General features: G+C 40.9%; 1 long non-coding RNA gene across 1 annotated transcript; it reads right to left on the minus strand.

Annotated features, from left to right (window-relative positions):
* Window positions 1-5455: 5455 nt before the first annotated feature.
* Window positions 5456-15917, minus strand: LOC127923007 (uncharacterized). The gene is made up of 2 exons (XR_008112918.1): window positions 15714-15917; window positions 5456-8067 (listed from the first exon to the last, which is right to left on the minus strand). It is a non-coding gene; the product is annotated as an uncharacterized LOC127923007 (long non-coding RNA).
* Window positions 15918-18830: the final 2913 nt, after the last annotated feature.

The following is an 18830-nucleotide window of genomic DNA, read 5'->3' on the forward strand; positions in this document are numbered from 1 at the left end:
ATGATGGGGAGAAAGGGAGAGAATGGGTGAGTGATGAGTGAGGTGAAGCAAACAATGCATCATTATGTAATCACCAATTGTGAATGAAGAACAGGGCGTGCCATCTTATTGTGTTCATCTATTCTAGCGTGCCATCCTATTGTGTTCATCTATTCTAATGATCTCATCTCAAAACGGTGTACACTATATCAGTCCACCGAATCCAAACAGTGTAATTAGTCTTCTCTAGGCCTACTTGGAGTGTCCTACACAGTGAGAGAGTGTGTGGCAAGATCAAGATGAATGGATGCACATGCTGCGTTAGCTTTGCTACAATATCTGAATGAAAACGACTCAGATGGCAGGGAAGAAATGGATGATGATTATCATAATCTCTGATGATAATTTTTCTAATTCATGCTGAATGGCTTTACATTTTTGGGATAGGATCCATATTGGGGAGCAGAGGAGCAAGTGTTGAATAATGTTTCGGGTCAGATGGCATAGTGTACTACGTAAAAGGAGGAACTCGCAGCCGGCCTGTTGCTGTGTTGTACAATATGCTTGACTTGGCTGCTATCAATGCACGTGTTGTTCAAACATGCATGTACAACACCATGAGCAGGAGAGACTTTATGATGAGTCTGGTACAAGGGCTATGTGAGAGACAGGAGGGCCAAGTCAGCAGCAAAGAGTCTCTGTGAGTCATTGAACAAGCCAAATTGCGCATATCTCCCGGGGAGGAGAAACTGCAAGGTGGGCAGATGCACTTGGAACAGAACCCACAACACCTATTTCAGCTGCAAGCAACTTGTTAATGGGAGTGTGTCAAAAACAAGTGAAAGTTACAAGGATTTGTGGTGACTGTTAGGACAAGGGATAACAGATAACAACAATGTGATCCAACTGTTGCGTGAAGACTCACACACCATACTATAAGCACGAGCGAGGCCTCAAATAATGTGACCAATAACTGACAATAATATACTTTTTTTGACCGCTGTCATATCGACACCTATATTCATTATAATGACACTGAGTGATACTCAGTAATGTGTTGTATTGGATTTGCCCCAAACCTAACACTTCGTATTAAGGACAAATAGTTGATTGCTTTGCCACATTTTTTTTTGCAGTATTACTTTAGTGCCTTGTTGCAAACCTTGTGCATGTTTTGGAATGTTTGTATTCCGTACAAGCTTCCTTCTTTTCACTCTGATCTATCCTCAATTTTCTCCTATCACAGCAATTAAACTCTGTAACTGTTTTAAAATCACCATTGGCTTCATGGTGAAATCCCTGAGCAGTTTCCTGCTTCTCTGGCAGCTGAGTTAGGAAGGATGCCTGTATATTTGTAGTGACCATCCAAAGTGCAATTTTTAACTTCAACATGCTCAAAGGGATATTCCATGTCTGCTATTTATTTTTATTTTTTATGTACCCATCTACCAATTAAACACTATTATCGCACACAGTGTCCAGGTATAAAATAATATATAGATTTTGGCCTTTACTAGTAAAGCAAACTCATAAATGGCAAAAAGAACAGTAAAAAAAAATGGTTTCTAGGACATATAAAAAAACCTCAGGAAATATATACTGCATATATATTTTTTGTTTTACACACGTTGAACCCCTTTGTTGGGTAGGCACAAAACTACCTTCATACTGACCATTCGTTTTTTTTTAAATCCGGTACTGGTTACCTTCAGATGACTCTTGTGACACTTGTGGGGTTCCACCTCAAACTGTTTGGAGCTACTAGTTGGCACATCGACAGTACCGACTTCAGACATGTCTCCTGGCACTTGTGCGGGTCATAGAGCAAAATGAAGAACACCATAGAGTTGGTGAGAGTCTCCCCTTTCCATAAGAGTTTGTAGGTTAAACCGTTCGGATGCTACAGATGTTTTAGGGATGTCTCATGGTCTATAAATATCGCTCTAGCTCTGCTGAAGTGTGACACTGGCGGATATTTTTACTTTAAAATGAACCATTTTTATGTTTTTTTTAATGTAACTTGTAACTTAGATCGACACACCAGTACGTCAATTGATTCTAGGGAGTTAAGCACATTTTTACTCCTGAACTTAGGGGTTGAATACTTTGCGATTTTCATGAATAGGAAAAGATTCTAGGGGTATTTATGTCCGCTGCGTTATGCTAATTCGTTTGAGGCTATGATTACGATCCTGGATCCGGGATTGCTCGTTGCAAAAGGTTAAATGGATTTATTAGACTCGTGGCTACTGGTACTCATCGAGGACCGGTTATTAAACAGATGGATTTTGCTGGGGATTTGAGTATTATGTTAATTTGATTTCCGCAGCAGCGTGGAAATGATAGGCTAAGGGCTAAATATCCATATGGTCATTCTGACCATCATGGCACTGAAAGTACTGCCAGAGTTCAAAAACCACATACTTAGGAAATATCAGAGACATGTGGTTTCAAGGTTTTTATTGAAATTACAAAATTGAAAATCACCAAATTGAAAACAGTCAGATTGATCATCACTTCTAGTGTTAAACCCAGGGTGCACACTCCAGAGATGCATAGTCATCAGAAGGATGCTAGTGTCAATACTGAAGATAGACTGTAGACTAAATGTGTGTCCCAAATCGCACATGATTCCCTATATAGTGCACTACTTTTGACCAGAACTCTATGGGCTGCCAGTCAGGACGTATCCTATGACAGTTGTGACAAACCACCATAGGAACACTTCCCCAGAACACATGCAGTAGAGTGACAGACACAAACACTGATCATAGCTGTCTCATAGCAAAGTCATTTATTTTCCTGTTTGTTTTAGCTGGTTGAGACTTCCCTAGACATAATAAACGTCTCCCCAATTCCCCTTCCCATTGGTATTTTGTCTTGTAAGCCGTCCAGGACTCCTAAATCTCACTGGTTTTACTGAAACCTATCATCTCCTCTTGGCATTGTTGCAGACATCAGGCCCACCGACAGAGCTGCATCCTCTATTTTTGTAAAGAGACAAGGCCTGTGTCCCAAATGGCACCCTATTCCCTGTGGGGTTTGGTCAAAAGTAATGCACTACATAGGGAATAGGGTGCCATTTGGAATGCAGGTATCAGTAAGTAATTTTTGGGAGTGGAACCCACAGCAGCTGTCTCAATAAGGATGGTGCTGAGGCTTGAGATTGAGAGTGGGGCGAAGAGAAATTGACTTTGGTCTATTTAATTTATTTTTGCCCATCTTCGTACTTTATCTGTCGCAAGCAAGCTATAAACTGATCACAGGGGGATGGAAGACATGGAGATGAGGTGGGTAGACACTATGCATCCCACTGTCATTATAAACCGTGACAGACAACAGCAAAAAAACAACAACAGTTTCAACACACTAGTAAATCTCTCTGTTAGAGTAACAGACAATACAGGGCCCTGAACTGAAGAATGGAGAGAGGGAAGGAGAATGGAGAGGAAGGAAAGAGTGTAGACTGAAGAGGAGAGAAAGAGATTGGAGGGAGACTCAATAGCAGAAGGAGAGATGGAGACTGGAAATTATATGGAGTGCTTAAGGCGAGATAGAGGGTGAAGAGGAGAAGGAGACAAGAGGAGAGGGAGATATGGAAGGAGAATGTAAAGGAGAGGGAGAGAGTGGTTAAGGAGAGACGGAAAAGAAGGAGAGAGTGTTTAAAAGAGTACAGGGAGAGTGGATAAGGTTCAGTAGGCTGAAAAGGAAAGGGGGAGAGAGAGCGAGAAGGAGAACGTGCTTAAGGGCCAGTAGTCTGATAGGTCTGTCTGTGAAACCTCAGTCACACTTCAGTAGAGAAGACCCATCAGACCTAAATGGCCCCACTCTGATAACTACACCCACAAACACGCACCCACATGAACATGCACGCACATACACACACACACACACACACATTCTGAACTACGGTACATTCCAGCTTTAAGCCCACATGGTCGGAATATGTACCAAAAAATCGAACTACCACTTAAACCATGGGCGACATTCACAGTGACTATTGCAATTCACAAGACTGAAGTTAAAAATGTGACTTCTCAGGGTACACACATGTACACACGTGCACACACAAACATGTCCTGTGAAGGAGGAAACTTGGCACTGGTCTGCTGCCAGGGAGTCATGGAGTGACTGGACAGTTTGTGTGTGTGTGCGCGCTTGGATGTGTGGACAGTATGAGACATAGTGTGTTGTGTAGATGCTGGCTCATGAAATTCCCTTGAACAGAACGGAAAGGACGGTGGCTTTAATAAGCGTTGTGGTTTCCAGAATGATCCTTTCCTGTTTACTGAGGGCCGGCAGTAAACACATCTCCCTTTCTCTCTCTATTGACGTGTGTGTGTGTGTGTGTGTGTGTGTGTGTGTGTGTGTGTGTGTGTGTGTGTGTGTGTGTGTGTGTGTGTGTGTGTGTGTGTGTGTGTGTGTGTGTGTGTGTGTGTGTGCGTGTGCGTGCGTGCGTGCGTGCGTGCGTGCGTGCGTGCGTGCGCGCGTGCGTGCGTGTGCGTGCTATAGCCTGATGCCTTCCCAAAAGTTATATTTATTTGTGTGTGTTTTTATGGACTAATATATATATTTCTAATTCTGTAAAAAGCTTTTTTGAGGAAAGGAAATTATTTTTAAAATGGAGTCATGTTATTTTAATACAATCGTTTGACTCATCATTCACATGTGCATCTTTTCGTCTCAACTATGTAGCAGCTTCTATGCTCCGACTTGAATAAGCCCATAAACGTGTCCTTACACAGAATTGTCAGGTAAATTACCAAACTTTATTGAAACAACAGCAATACTGTAGTGAATATAATGCAGAGACAAGGCTTTTTATTAGCACCGCTTAGGATACGTCCCAAATGGCACCTTGTTCCCTACATAAGCCAAATGGGCCCTAGTCAAAAGTAGTGCACTATATAGGGCACAGGGTGCCATTTGGCACTCACAGTTTAGTCATCACTTCTATATATAAGCAGGGGGAAAAAGGAGATTTAACAGTGAGAGTGGACTCCCCTCAAGTTTGTATTTTTATTAGTTGTATGTACAGGATACACATGGTATACACTGTCAAACAAAATTCGTACTTGCAGGTTCCTTCTCGACAATGCAACAAAAATAGTAAGTATTGTAAATGTAATAATGTGTACACCATTTCGGACAGAGAGGTCAGAGATGTGACTGGCCAATCGCTGCCAAATTTGCATACTTTAAAGAGGAAATCATTGTTAAAAGCCTGGGCAAATGACTCGATGGCACAAAAATAGTCTTGATAATCAGTTCCAGAATATAATTGCAGAATGGAGCAAATTTCTGTACCCACTCTTCCAGGTGAATAGATTAAAAGGGAAATGTGTAGCTCTCGTAGTCATGAAACGATATTCATAACCAACTGTTCCGAGACAGCAAGACTACTCCATGGCTATTCTAAATATTACTGTAACGGCGTTCTTCGTTTGTAGAAAGAGAGTCGGACCGAAATGCAGCGTGGTGGTTACTCATGACTTTAATGAAAAAAGTGACACATGAAATAACTATACAAATACAAAAACAACAAACGGAACGTGAAACCTAATTACAGCCTATCTGGTGAAACTACACAGAGACAGGAACAATCACCCACGAAATACACAGTGAAACCCCGGCTACCTAAATACGGTTCCCAATCAGAGACAACGAGAATCACCTGACTCTGAGAACCGCCTCAGGCAGCCAAGCCTATACAACACCCCTACTCAGCCGCAATCCCAAATACTACAAACCCCAATACGAAAATACAATATATAAACCCATGTCACACCCTGGCCTGACCAAATATATAACGAAAACACAAAATACAATGACCAAGGCGTGACAATTTACAAATTCCCATAGAGGGGTCGAATAATGGAACACACAATACTATCCATGGTAGGGATTGTAATACAAAAAAATAGGAAAACAATAAAATACAACAATTGATGAACAAATAAACTACAGCAACTGTTCCACTATTCCATTCAAGATAGGGAATGTTGTAATTAGTATTCGACTTTCTATTTATAGTATTATTGAAGAGACAAAAGACAGGATTAGAAGAAAGTATAATTACTGAAATAATACATCTTCAAATATTTTTATTAATTGAACCTTTATTTAAGTAGGCAAGTCAGTTAAGAACAAATTCATTTTTATAATGACTGCTTACCCCAGCCAACCCGTAACCTGGACGACACGCGGCCAATTGTGCGCCACCCTATGGGTCTCCCAATCACGGACGGTTGTGAAACAGCCTTGAATCAAACCAGGGTCTGTAGTGACATCTCTAGTACTGGGATGCAGTTCCTTAAACCGCTGCGCCACTCGCGAGCCCCTGGAACACAAAAGTACTCAAAAGCCTGAAATTAGGAATCAACCAAATCACAGTAGGGATAAAAACACAGCAAACAGAGGATATATAAGGCACAGTATGTGGGTTTGTGTGGGTATATTGTGATGGAAGGTGGGGAGGGATGTTTTTGTGTTTGGAAAAGTGTGGAGTTAAGTGGGTGGAAAAAGAATGCCAGAGCCCATGTGTGTCTACGAGAAGGAGTTGTGACAGAGAGAGCTTTACATTTTGTGGAGATATGGGATATACATTTCAAAATAAATTATAAATGCAGTTAATTTATTTATTGTCCTATCATGATGGAACGGTCCCCAACCCTATACTCTAGACACCAACCTGAGCGAGACATACACTAAGGAGAAGTCCTTATCTGTTTTATAGGCCTACTGCAAGTAGCCTATACGCAGCCAAGACAGAAAGATAAATATATTCAGAGACCCACTAAAGCAGCACCGCCCCTCAAGACTCTGAGCCTGCCTGGCAGGGTTGGTCCGACAAAGCCACAGCCCCCAGATGGGTGAGTATAATATACAAGGAATTTCTCAAAGCTGCCAATGCGAACCTTGATGACCTTGTACCAAGCCAGTGGGAATTCTGGTGGGGTGACCCCACCCAAGCGGTTGCATTGCTGGCAACCCTTGGACAATCAGAGAGGGGGCAAATTATTGTGGCCTTGTTGGCACAAAATAATCAAAGGTCTGACTGCATAGACATACTTCAGAAAATGGTCACAACGGAGGACCAGCGTGTGTGTGTGTTTCAGAGGAAGGGGGTTTATCTGAGCTCCGTCAGCTAGGACTTGACATTGGTTAATCAAATCTCCCTATTCTTTGTAAATTTTGCATGCCTTCTCAAACATCTCAAATCAAATGACATGTTGTTGGCCACATACACAGTTACAAACATGGTTAGCAGATGTTATTGCGAGTGTAGAGAAATGCTTGTGCCTCTAGTTCCGATATCTAACAAGTAATATCTAACAATTCCACAACACACAATGTATATAGACTCTTTTTTCATTCTACTGTGTTATTGACTTGTTTATTGTTTACTCCATGTGTAATTCTGTGTTGTTGTCTGTTCACACTGCTATGTTTTATCTTGGCCAGGTCGCAGTTGTAAATGAGAACTTGTTCTCAACAAGCCTATCTGGTTAAATAAAGGTGGAAAAAAATACCTAATGGAAAAGGAATGGAATGGAATAAGAATATAGAAATAGAAATATATAGATGAGCAAGAACAGAGGGGCATAGGCTAAGATGCAATAGATAGTATAGAATACCGTATATGCATATGAGATGAGTAATGCAAGATATGTAAACATTATTAAAGTGGCATTTTTAAAGTGATTAGTGTTCCATAAATTAAAGTTGCCAATGATTTAAAGTCTGTATGTAGGCAGCAGCCTCTCTGTGCTAGTGATGGCTGTTTTAACAGTCTGATGGCCTTGAGAAAGAAGCTGTTTTTCAGTCTCTCGGTCCCAGCTTTGATGCACCTGTACTGACCTCGCCTTCTGGATGGTAGCGGGGTGAACAGGCAGTGGCTCGGGTGGTTGTTGTCCTTAATGATCTTTTTGGCCCTCCTCTGACAACGGGTGCTGTAGTTGTCCTGGAGGGCAGGTAGTTTGCCCATGGTGATGCATGGTACCACCCTCTGGAGAGCTCTGCGGTTGTGGGCGGTGCAGTTGCCATACCAGGCTGTGATACAGCTCGACAGGATGCTCTCAATTGTGTCTGTAAAAGTTTGTGAGGTTTTTAGATGACAAGTCCAATTTCTTCAGCCTCCTGAGGTTGAAGAGGCGCTGTTCACTGACCATTTCAGTTTGTCATTAATGTGTACGCTAAGGACCTTAAAATGTTCCACCTTCTCCACTGCTGTCAAGTTGATGTGGATGGAAGGGGTGCTCCCTCTGCTGTTTCCTGAATTCCACGATCATCTCCTTTGATTTGTTGATGTTGAGTGAGAGGTTATTTTCCTGACACTACACTCAGAGAGCCCTCACCTCCTACCTGAAGGCTGTCTCATCGTTGTTGGTAATCAAGCCCACTACTGTTGTGTCGTCTGCAAACTTGTGTGTCCCAAAGACCCTCCCCATTATTGATTAAGGGGACCTTAAGATTCATATGTTTTGCTGCAGGCCTTATAATAAGATACTGTTGCTATGTGTCTAAAAACTCTGCCACTGTATGTTGCACAAGCTATCTATATTAGCCTTTGTGGTTAAGCCCTGGCTGTTGTGAGAGTGTGCTTGCAGGCTAGGTCTGAGTCAGTCCGAAACTAGATAAAGTGAAGTAACCACGGTCTGGTTTTGACATTTTGATCTTTTGTGACAGTCGACAATGCTAATAAATTCAGAGAAGCTACTGTACTAGGTTGCCTTATAAGGTAGGTGATCACATGTATAATTTTTTAAGGCTTGGGGGCAGTATCCTGAATTCAGGATGACTGACGTACCCAAAGTAAACTGCCTGTTACTCAGGCCCAGAAGCTAAGATGTGCACATAATTGGTAGCATTGGATAGCAAACACTCGGAAGTTCTGAAAACTGTTACAATAGTGTCTGTGACTATAAAATAACTGATATGGCAAGCAAAAACCGAGGAGAATCCATCTGGATTTTTTCACAGGCTATTGCAATGCAAGCCTATGGGATATTCAAAATAATTCCTCTCATATTGCAGTTCCTATGGCCTCCACTAGATGTCAACAGTCTTTAGAAAGGGATTCAGGCTTGTTTTTGGAAAAACGAATGAGTAGTTCTAGTTTTTTCAAGGTGTCTCTCATTTGAAAAGTAGTCTTCTTGTGCGTGTGAATGAGGTGCGCGCTCTTTGTTATTTATCTTCCCTATTGAACATACTATTCTCCATCTTCAATTAGATTTTTTTTATATAATAGAGTACCTGAGGATTAATTACAATCATCATTTGACTTGTTAGGATGAACTTTACTGGTAACTTCTTGGATTCGTTTGTATGCATGTTGAACGAGTGGATTACTGAATCAAGCGCTCCAACTAAACAGACATTTTTGGGATATAAAGAAGGACTTTATCGAACAAAATGAACATTTGTTGTGTAGCTGGGACCCTTGGAATTGCAAACAGAGGTAGATCGTCAAAGGTAAGTGATTTATTTTATCGCTATTTGTGATTTTGTGTCACCTGTGCTCCAAAGTATTTTGGTGTGGGGTGCTGTCCTCAGATAAAACCAGAAGTTAAGCTTTTAAAACCTGTTGTGACTAGGGGGCAGTATTCTCATTTTTGAAAAAAAAACAATATTTTATCAGGACAAGGTGCTAGAATATGCATATAATTGACAGCTTAGGATAGAAAACACTCTAACGTTTCCAAAACTATAAAAATATTGTCTGCGAGTATAACAGAACTGATGGTGCAGGCGAAAGCCTGAGAAAAATCCAATCCAGAAGTGCCCCATGTTTTGAAAGCGCTGCGTTCCAATGAGTCCCTATTGAGCAGTGAATGGGCTATCAACCAGATTACTCTTTCTCCATATTCCCGAAGGTGTCTACAGCACTGTGATGTAGTTTTACGCATTTATGTTGAAGAATACCCGTAAGCAAGAATACCCGTATATTGCGCAAGTGGTCACCTGATGCTGCCAGAGAGATTCTCGCGTAAAATACAGAGGTAGCCATTACTCCAATCAGTCCTACTGAAAAAGTAATTGTCCCGATGGATATATTATCGAATAGATATTTGAAAAACACCTTGAGGATGATTATAAACAACGTTTGCCATGTTTCTGTCAATATTATGGAGCTAATTTGGAATATTTTTCGCTGTTTTCGTGACTGCAATTTCCGGGCGATTTCTCAGCCAAACGTGATTAACAAACAGAGCTATTTCGCCTACAAAAATAATATTTTCGGAAAAAAGGAACATTTGCTACTAACTGGGAGTCTCGTGAGTGAAAAACATCCAAAGCTCATCAAAGGTAACCGATTTAATTTGATTGCTTTTCTGATTTCCGTGACCAAGTTACCTGCTGCTAGCTGGACAAAATGCTAGGCTATGTTAGGCTATTGATAAACTTACATAAATGCTTGTCTAGCTTTGGCTGTAAAAGCATATTTTGAAAATCTCAGATGACAGTGTTGTTAACAAAAGGCTAATAAGCTTGGCTGATTAACAAAAGGCTAAGCTGTGTCTCAATATATTTCATTCGTGATTTTCATGAATAGGAACATTTACTAGGGGTATTTATGTCCGCTGCGTTATGCTAATTAGTTTGAGGCTATGATTACGCTCCCGGATCCGGGTTTGAGAGTCACAAGAACCTCTTGGATATAGGGGGAGCTATTTTAAGTTTTGGATGAAAAACGTTTCCGTTTTAAACAAGATATTTTGTCACGAAAAGATGCTCGACTATGCATATAAGTGATAGCTTTGGAAAGAAAACACTCTGACGTTTCCAAAACTGCAAAGATATTGTCTGTGAGTGCCACAGAACTGATGTTACAGGCGAAACCCAGATAAAAATCCAATCAGGAAGTGCCTCATTTTTTGAAACCGCCTCATGCCAATGACTCCTTATATGGTTGTGAATGGGCCACGAACGAGCTTAGGCTTTCTGTCGCTTCCCCGAGGTGTCGACAGCATTGTGACGTATTTGTAGGCATATCATTGGAAGATTGACCATAAGAGACTACATCTACCAGGTGGTCGCTTGGTGTCCTCCGTTGCAATTATTGCGTAATCTCCAGCTGCAGTATTTTTCTGTTCGCTTCTGGTGAGAAACCAACTGTCACAACTGATATATTATCGAATAGATATGTGAAAAACACATTGAGGTTTGATTCTAAACAACATTTGCCATGTTTCTGTCGATATTATGGAGCTAATTTGGAAAAAAGTTTGGCGTTGTAGTGACTGCATTTTCCGGTCTTTTTCTTAGCCAAACGTGATGAACAAAACGGAGCTATTTCGCCTACACAAATAATATTTTGGGGAAAAATGAACATTTGCTATCTAACTGAGAGTCTCGTCATTGAAAACATCCGAAGATCTTCAAAGGTAAATTATTTTATTGGAATGCTTTTCTTGTTTTTGTGAAAATGTTGCCTGCTGAATGCTAGGCTTAATGCTATGCTAGGCTATCAATACTCTTACACAAATGCTTGTGTATCTTTGGTTGAAAAGCATATTTTGAAAATCTGAGATGACAGTGTTGTTAACAAAAGGCTAAGCTTGTGTTTGAATATATTTATTTAATTTCATTTGCGATTTTCATGAATACGAAACGTTGCGTTATGGTAATGCGCTTGAGGCTATGATTACGCTCCCGGATACGGGTTTGGTAGTCGCAAGAAGTTTTAACAAACTATAGTTTTGGCAAGTCGGTTAGGACATCTACTTTGTGCATGACACAAGTTATTTTTCCAACAATTGTTTACAGACAGATTAGTTCACTTATAATTCCAAGTATTACAATCCCAGTGGGTCAGAAGTTCACAAACACTAAATTGACTGTGCCTTTAAACAACTTGGAAAATTCCAGAAAATGATGCCATGCATTAAGAAGCTTCTGATAGGCTAATTGACATCATTTGATTCATTTGGAGATGTACCTGTGGATGTACTTCAAGGCTACCTTCAAACTCAGTGCCTATTTGCTTCACATCATGGGAAAATCAAAAGAAATCAGCCAAATAATTGTAGACTTCCAAAAGTCTGGTTCATCCATGGGAGCAATTTCCAAACGCCTGAAGGTACCATGTTCATCTGTACAAACAATAGTACGCAAGTATAAACACTATGGGACCACGCAGCAGTCCTACCGCTCAGGAAGGAGACGCGTTCTGTCTCCTAGAGAAGAAAGTATTTTAGTGCAACAAGTGCAAATCAATCCCGCAACAACAGCGAAGGACCTTGTGAAGAAGCTGGACGAAACAGGTACAAAAGTGTCTATATCCACAGTAAATCAAGTCCTATATCAACATAACCTGAAAGGCTGCTCAGCAAGGAAGAACCCACTGCTTCAAAACTGCCGTTAAAAAGCCAGACTACGCAGTGCAACTGCACATGGGGACAAAGATCGTACCTTTTGGAGAAATGTCCTCTGGTCTGATGAAACAAAAATAGAACTGTTTCGCCATAATGACCATCATTATGTTTGGAGGAAAAAGGGGAGGCTTGCAAGCCAAAGAACACCATCCCAAATGTGAAACAAGGGGATGGCAGCATCATGTTGTGGGGGTGCTTTTATAGAGGGGGGACTGTTGCACTTCACAAAATAGATGGCATCATGAGGTAGGAGAATTATGTGAATATATTAAAGCAACATCTCAAGACATCAGCCAAGGAAGTTAAAGCTTGTTCACAAATGGGTCTTCCAAATGACCCCAAGCATACTTCCAATGGTGTGGCAAAATGGCTTAAAGACAACAAAGTCAAGGTATTGGAGTGGCCATCACAAACCCCTGACCTCAATCTCATAGAACATTTGTGGGCAGAACTGAAAAAACGTTGTGAGAGCAAGGAGGCCTATAAACCTGACTCTTAAAATAAAGTGGTGATCCTAACTGACCTAAGAAAGGGAATTTGTACAGTGAGAAAAAATCCCAAAACCACACGGGGGGACCTAGTGAATGACCTGCAGAGAGCTGGGACCAAAGTACAAAGCCTACCATCAGTAACACACTACGCCGCCAGGGACTCAAATCCTGCAAATCCTGCAGTGCCAGACGTGTCCCCCTGCTTAAGCCAGTACATGTCCAGGCCCATCTGAAGTTTGCTAGAGAGCATTTGGATGATCCAGAAGAAGATTGGGAGAATGTCATATGGTCAGATGAAACCAAAATATAACTTTTGGTAAAAACTCAACTCGTCGTGTTTGGAGGATAAAGAATGCTGAGTTGCATCCAAAGAACACCATACCTACTGTGAAGCATGGGGGTGGAAACATCATGCTTTGGGGCTGATTTTCTGGAAAGGGACCAGGACCACTGATCCGTGTAAAGGAAAGAATGAATGGGGCCATGTATCGTGAGATTTTGAGTGAAAACCTCCTTCCATCAGCAAGGGTATTGAAGATGAAACGTGGCTGGGTCTTTCAGCATGACAATGATCCCAAACACACCACCCGGGCAACAAAGGAGTGGCTTCGTAAGAAGCATTTCAAGGTCCTGGAGTGGCCTAGCCATTCTCCAGATCTCAACCCCATAGAAAATCTTTAGAGGCGTTGAAAGTCCGTGTTGCCCAGCAACAGCCCCAAAACATCATTGCTCTAGAGGAGATCTGCATGGATATATATGCAGATCTGGGTACATAACAAAGTATTGAGATAAACTTTTGTTATTGACCAAATACTTATTTTCCACCATAATTTGCAAATAAATAAATTAAAAATCCTACAATGTGATTTTCTGGATTTTTTTTCTTCTCATTTTGTCTGTCATAGTTGAAGTGTACCTATGATGAAAATACAGGCCTCTCTCTTCTTTTTAAGTGGGAGAACTTGCACAATTGGTGGCTGACTAAATACTTTTTTGCAACACTGTATCTGATATTGACAGAAAGCTTACATTCTTGTTAATCTAATTGCACTCTCCCATTTACAATAGCTATTACAGTGAAAGAATGCCATGCTATTGTTTGAGGAGATTGCATAATTTTGAACATGAAACGTTATTATTAATAAAAATATTAGGCACATTTGGGCATTCTTGATGCAACATTTTTTACAGAAATGCAATGGTTCATTGGATTCATCTAAAACTTTGCACATACACTGCCCCATCTACTGGACAAAATATGAATTGCACCTGGGCTGGAATAATACATTATGGCCTTTCTCTTGCATTTCAAAGATGATGGTACAAAAAAAACAGTTGTTTTTTTCTTTGTATTATCTTTTACCAGATCTAATGTGTTATATTTAACTACATTCCTTTCACATTTAGACCATGTCAACGTGTTTCCTTTCAAATGGTACCAAGAATATGCATGTCCTTGCTTCAGGTTGTGAGCTACAGGCAGTTAGATTTGAGTATGTCATTTTAGGGAACAATTGAAAAAAAGGGGTGTATCCGAGGTTCTAGGCACATATTACTCCTGAACTTATTTAGGCTTGCTATACCAAAAGGTTTGAATACTTATTGACTCAAAATATTTCAGGTTTACATGTTTTATAAATTTGTAAACATGTTTTTAAACATAATTCCACTTTGACATTTCCGGATATTGTTTGTAGACCAGTGACACAAAGTCTCAATTTAATCATTTTTAAATTGAGGCTGGAACACAACAAAATGTGGAAAAAGTAAACCGATGTGAAAACTTTCTAAAGACACTGTAGATAAACGCATGCAATGCATTACGCTGTTCTTTATCACACGTGTTGTTTTTCTTATGAGAAAATAATCCTAATGTTTTCTACTCTATTCTGTTCCATAGGTCGTTGTGGATGTTTTTGATCAGATGGCATCGCTGTACTCAGTGAAGGAGGCATCTGCCTCTAGCCTGTTGCTGTGTTCCACAACATGCTTGACTTGGCTGCTATCAAAGCATACGTTTTGTTCAAGCAGTGGATAAACAACACCATGCTCAGGAGAGACTTCATCATGTGTCTGGCACACAGGCTATGTGAGAGGCATATGAGAGCCAAGGAAGCAGTAAAGATCCCATGCGAGCCATTCCGTGACCCAAATTGCAGAACGCTTCCCCTGAGAGGACAGTGCCAGGTTGCCAGAACCTAAGGCACCTGTGTCACCTACAAGAGACGCGTTTGTGGGAAGTGTGTCAAGCAAGTGAAAGTGGTGAAGATTTGTGTCGACTGGACAGCTAAATTAAATCAAACTGTTGTTGATTTAATTCCATTGCGTGAATACGCACATCATGTAAGCACGAGCTGACAACAATTGACTATTTTTACTGCTTTCATATCAACACTTGTATTAATTATAATGTCATTATTGCTTTTGTGCTGATTTTCACTATTTATCAAGCACACTTGGCGCTTAAAATGATGTTTAGGCTACTGATGTTTTCATCATTTGACTGTTCGTCTTGCTGACTGTGCATCTTGTTGGTTGGGGTATTTTATTTATTTTGTTGTTATAAAAGGAAGCTGTTAACGTGTTCCAACACGGATGAGTTCTGTTTCATAATTGTAATATAGCCTACAGCAACATAAACAAAACCAAATATAAAACCTTATAATTCTTGCGATAGCTACAGTGCCTTTGGAAAGTATTCAGACCCCTTGACTTTTTCCATATTTTGTTACTTTAAGGCCTTCTTCTTAAATAGATCAAATATTTGTTCAACTCATCAATCTACACACAATACCCCATAATGACAAAGCAAATACCTCTTTTTTAGATTGTTTAGCAAATTTTTAAAAATAAAATCTATAAATACCTTATTTATATAAGTATTCAGACCCTTTGCGATGAGACTCGAAATTGAGCTCAGGTGCATCCCGTTTCCATTGCTCATCATTGACGTTTCTAAAACTTGATTGGAGTCCACCTGTCATAAATTCAAATGACTGGACGTCACAAATAAACAAATGAGAGTCGCATAACACAGTTTAGGTTTCATGTGCAACCCGGGTGCTCTACGCCTCGTTGTTTAGTAGAACAAATAAACAATCATATGGATGTGTCTTTCGGGTTCATGGGAGAGATTGAAGCTTTGTATAATGCATGCTTTCTTTCATACATTTTATATTTAGACAACCAAACTCCTTCCCTCACCAACCCCCCTTTTCGCTACCCAAAACCAAAATCACCAAGAATAAAAATAATTGCTGGTCTTGTCTCCAGTTTGGGCTGGAATGGAGGCTGTACAGAGGAAGCTGCCACATCTTCTTGGCACTCCTCCCTCGCCCGCCTTGCTGCTATTATGTTTTAAATGGCAAGTGTTGCTTATCCCGGTACGCAAACTTATGTTGAAAAGACTTCCAGACGGTGAAGTTAGGTTCATTTTAGGTTCTGAATGAAAGTTAAAAATACATAAATTGGAGCTTGGTAGCACTTCAAAATAACTCACGGAATAAAGCATGTATAATGGATTAGTGAATTGTTTATTCATTACTCCATTCGTAAGATGTTTAACAATTTTATTAGTATTTAATATAGCTCTTTATAACCCATTTACTAATCATTAGTTAAGTATGGGCTATTTATACTTTAGAAATACTTTAGAAATTATTTGAGTGACCAGTGCAATTTCCCGCAAAAAGATGGACATGCCATTAGTAGACCTTCCAGCAGTACCTGATGCTGCTGAAAGGACAAATGTGTTGCATGTCTGCAGTCAAGTTTTGAAGACATAAGATTGTCATGAAGCATGATGATATGGCAAGTGACACTTTGCTTCTTTAAAGTCCAATATCTTTTAAATATGACTACTGGCATGCAAAACATTTTGGGACTGTATTAACAGTGTACTGAAAAAAATACGAAAAATGTAATTTTTGAGTGGATTTTTCCTTTTTCCTTTCAGCCAGTTCCACTGCTTTTTATAATTGTTCCCCTATAATCAGGGACTGATTTTCTTTTTGGAGGTGGAGACTTCGCCAACCGGAAATCCCAGTTTCTAACACATATGGACCCAGAACTTAATCACTCAGAATACGTGATTAAGTGAAGTTAATACCATCCTTCCCATGCTCCCACCAGCTGCCTGTTGCCACAGAGAGGCATCACCACCCTGAACCTCCTCAGCCTCCACTTTACCATAAAGCCCTGTCACTCCATCAATCTGGATAAATACACAAGAGCACTCAGTATATTGTCCATATCACCCATGAGAGCTTCCATGTATTTTAAGTAGAGCAACAAGAGAGAAGGGTGTATATCTCTTTTTCTCTCTCTCTCCCTCTCTTCCTCTCTCCCTCAAAATCGAAAATTGTGATTCTATTGTAATTGAACCGAAACCGAACCGACATCAAAAAGCACTAATTGCTAAGCACTAGTATTTACTAACTCTAAGTATTGGCGCTGGTAGAGACGAGAAGCAGGTACAGGGAGTAAACATTTAATGATATACGGACATAAAACAGGACAGGAGAGCGTCTGGACATGAACACATAAAGACATTAATGCTGACACAGGGAACAAACGGGGGAGCAGACAATTATAGATGAGGCAATCAACAAAGGGAAGGAGTCCAGGTGAGTCCAAACAGGCGTGACAGTACACCCCCCTCTAGGGGCGCCACCCGGCGTCCCACCTGAGCGAGCCTGACGGGCCGACCAAAGCATGGGTGCTGGACAAGCCTGCTGGGGTGTAGAAGCCTGAAGAGCTGGCAGCGGCATGGGAGCCTGGCGATCGGGCTGAAGCGTGAAAGCCTGACGATCCTGCTGAGACGTGGGAGCTTGGTGAGCCGGCTGCGTCTGAACATGAACACATAACGGCATTAATTCTGACACAGGGAACAAATGGGGGAGCAGACCATTATAGACGGGTTAATCCACAAAAGGAAGGAGTCCAGGTGAGTCAAATTAGCGCTGATGTGCGTAATGATGGTAACAGGTGTGCATAATGTAGGGCAGCCTGGCGCCCTTGAGCGCCACAGGGGGAGAGCGGGAGCAGGCATGACAACTAACACTGAGGCATAGTATAAATCCAGCCCTTGAAGTGGCCATACAGCTAGTAGTGCTTCACAGGTTGTTTGCCCTGGATCTCTGGATCTTAGAATTGCTTTTGGCACCAGCCATAAAAGCAATACATCCTTATCGGTAGATAAATAAAGCTGGAGCCAAGGAGAAGCTGAAATATTTTCCAATTATCAATTATCCTGCAGCATGGCACCCCATTTACCGCTTCTTCTTCAAGCTTCAACCGCGGTGTTATCATAAAGTTGGATGATAGTGTCATGGCGACTAATGGCCAGTAGGGATAAGATATTCCATAATGTCGCTGTCCTGCAGTTTAGTCAGGGTAGCTGGTAATAAGAGCCAGTGGCTATGTAGGTGCAGTAGAGGGCAAGGCTAATGGCAGTTGGAGCATGGTCTTTTAACTGGCGAGAACACATGCATGCACTCTCCCTGAGCCCCTTCTTTCTTTCTGACTGACTCGCCATAGAGAGAGGGAGCCGGTGTGTCGATTGTGAGGTTAGGTTACTGTTGGTGTTGATCCAGTTCTGGGTTACATGAGTCGAACACAGCTGAGGTGAACATGCTTCATACATTTGCCTGGATTGACCTAAATCCTATAACTGTTCTAAAAAACACAGTGGGCCCATTTAACAGTAATGTAATATTTAAGAGATCTGTGCTTCAACAGAATGACAAGGAAAGTATTCTACAGGACCAAGTTAGAGGAGGCAACAATTCATCCTAACCACAATGAATGGCTGTCTACTAGCTTCCAGGCCTGCTAATGCAATCACATTGTTAACCTTCAAAAAGATCAGGTTGCAAAATCACCATGTTTTTTAAGTCACCGTAAGTCTACTGGTATTGTACAAGCAGTGGATTCAGATTCAACATTCAGATTCAACATATTTGTAATTCTTGCACGAGCGTTT

Source organism: Oncorhynchus keta, chromosome 4, assembly GCF_023373465.1.
Source record: "Oncorhynchus keta strain PuntledgeMale-10-30-2019 chromosome 4, Oket_V2, whole genome shotgun sequence".
NCBI lineage: Eukaryota > Metazoa > Chordata > Actinopteri > Salmoniformes > Salmonidae > Oncorhynchus > Oncorhynchus keta.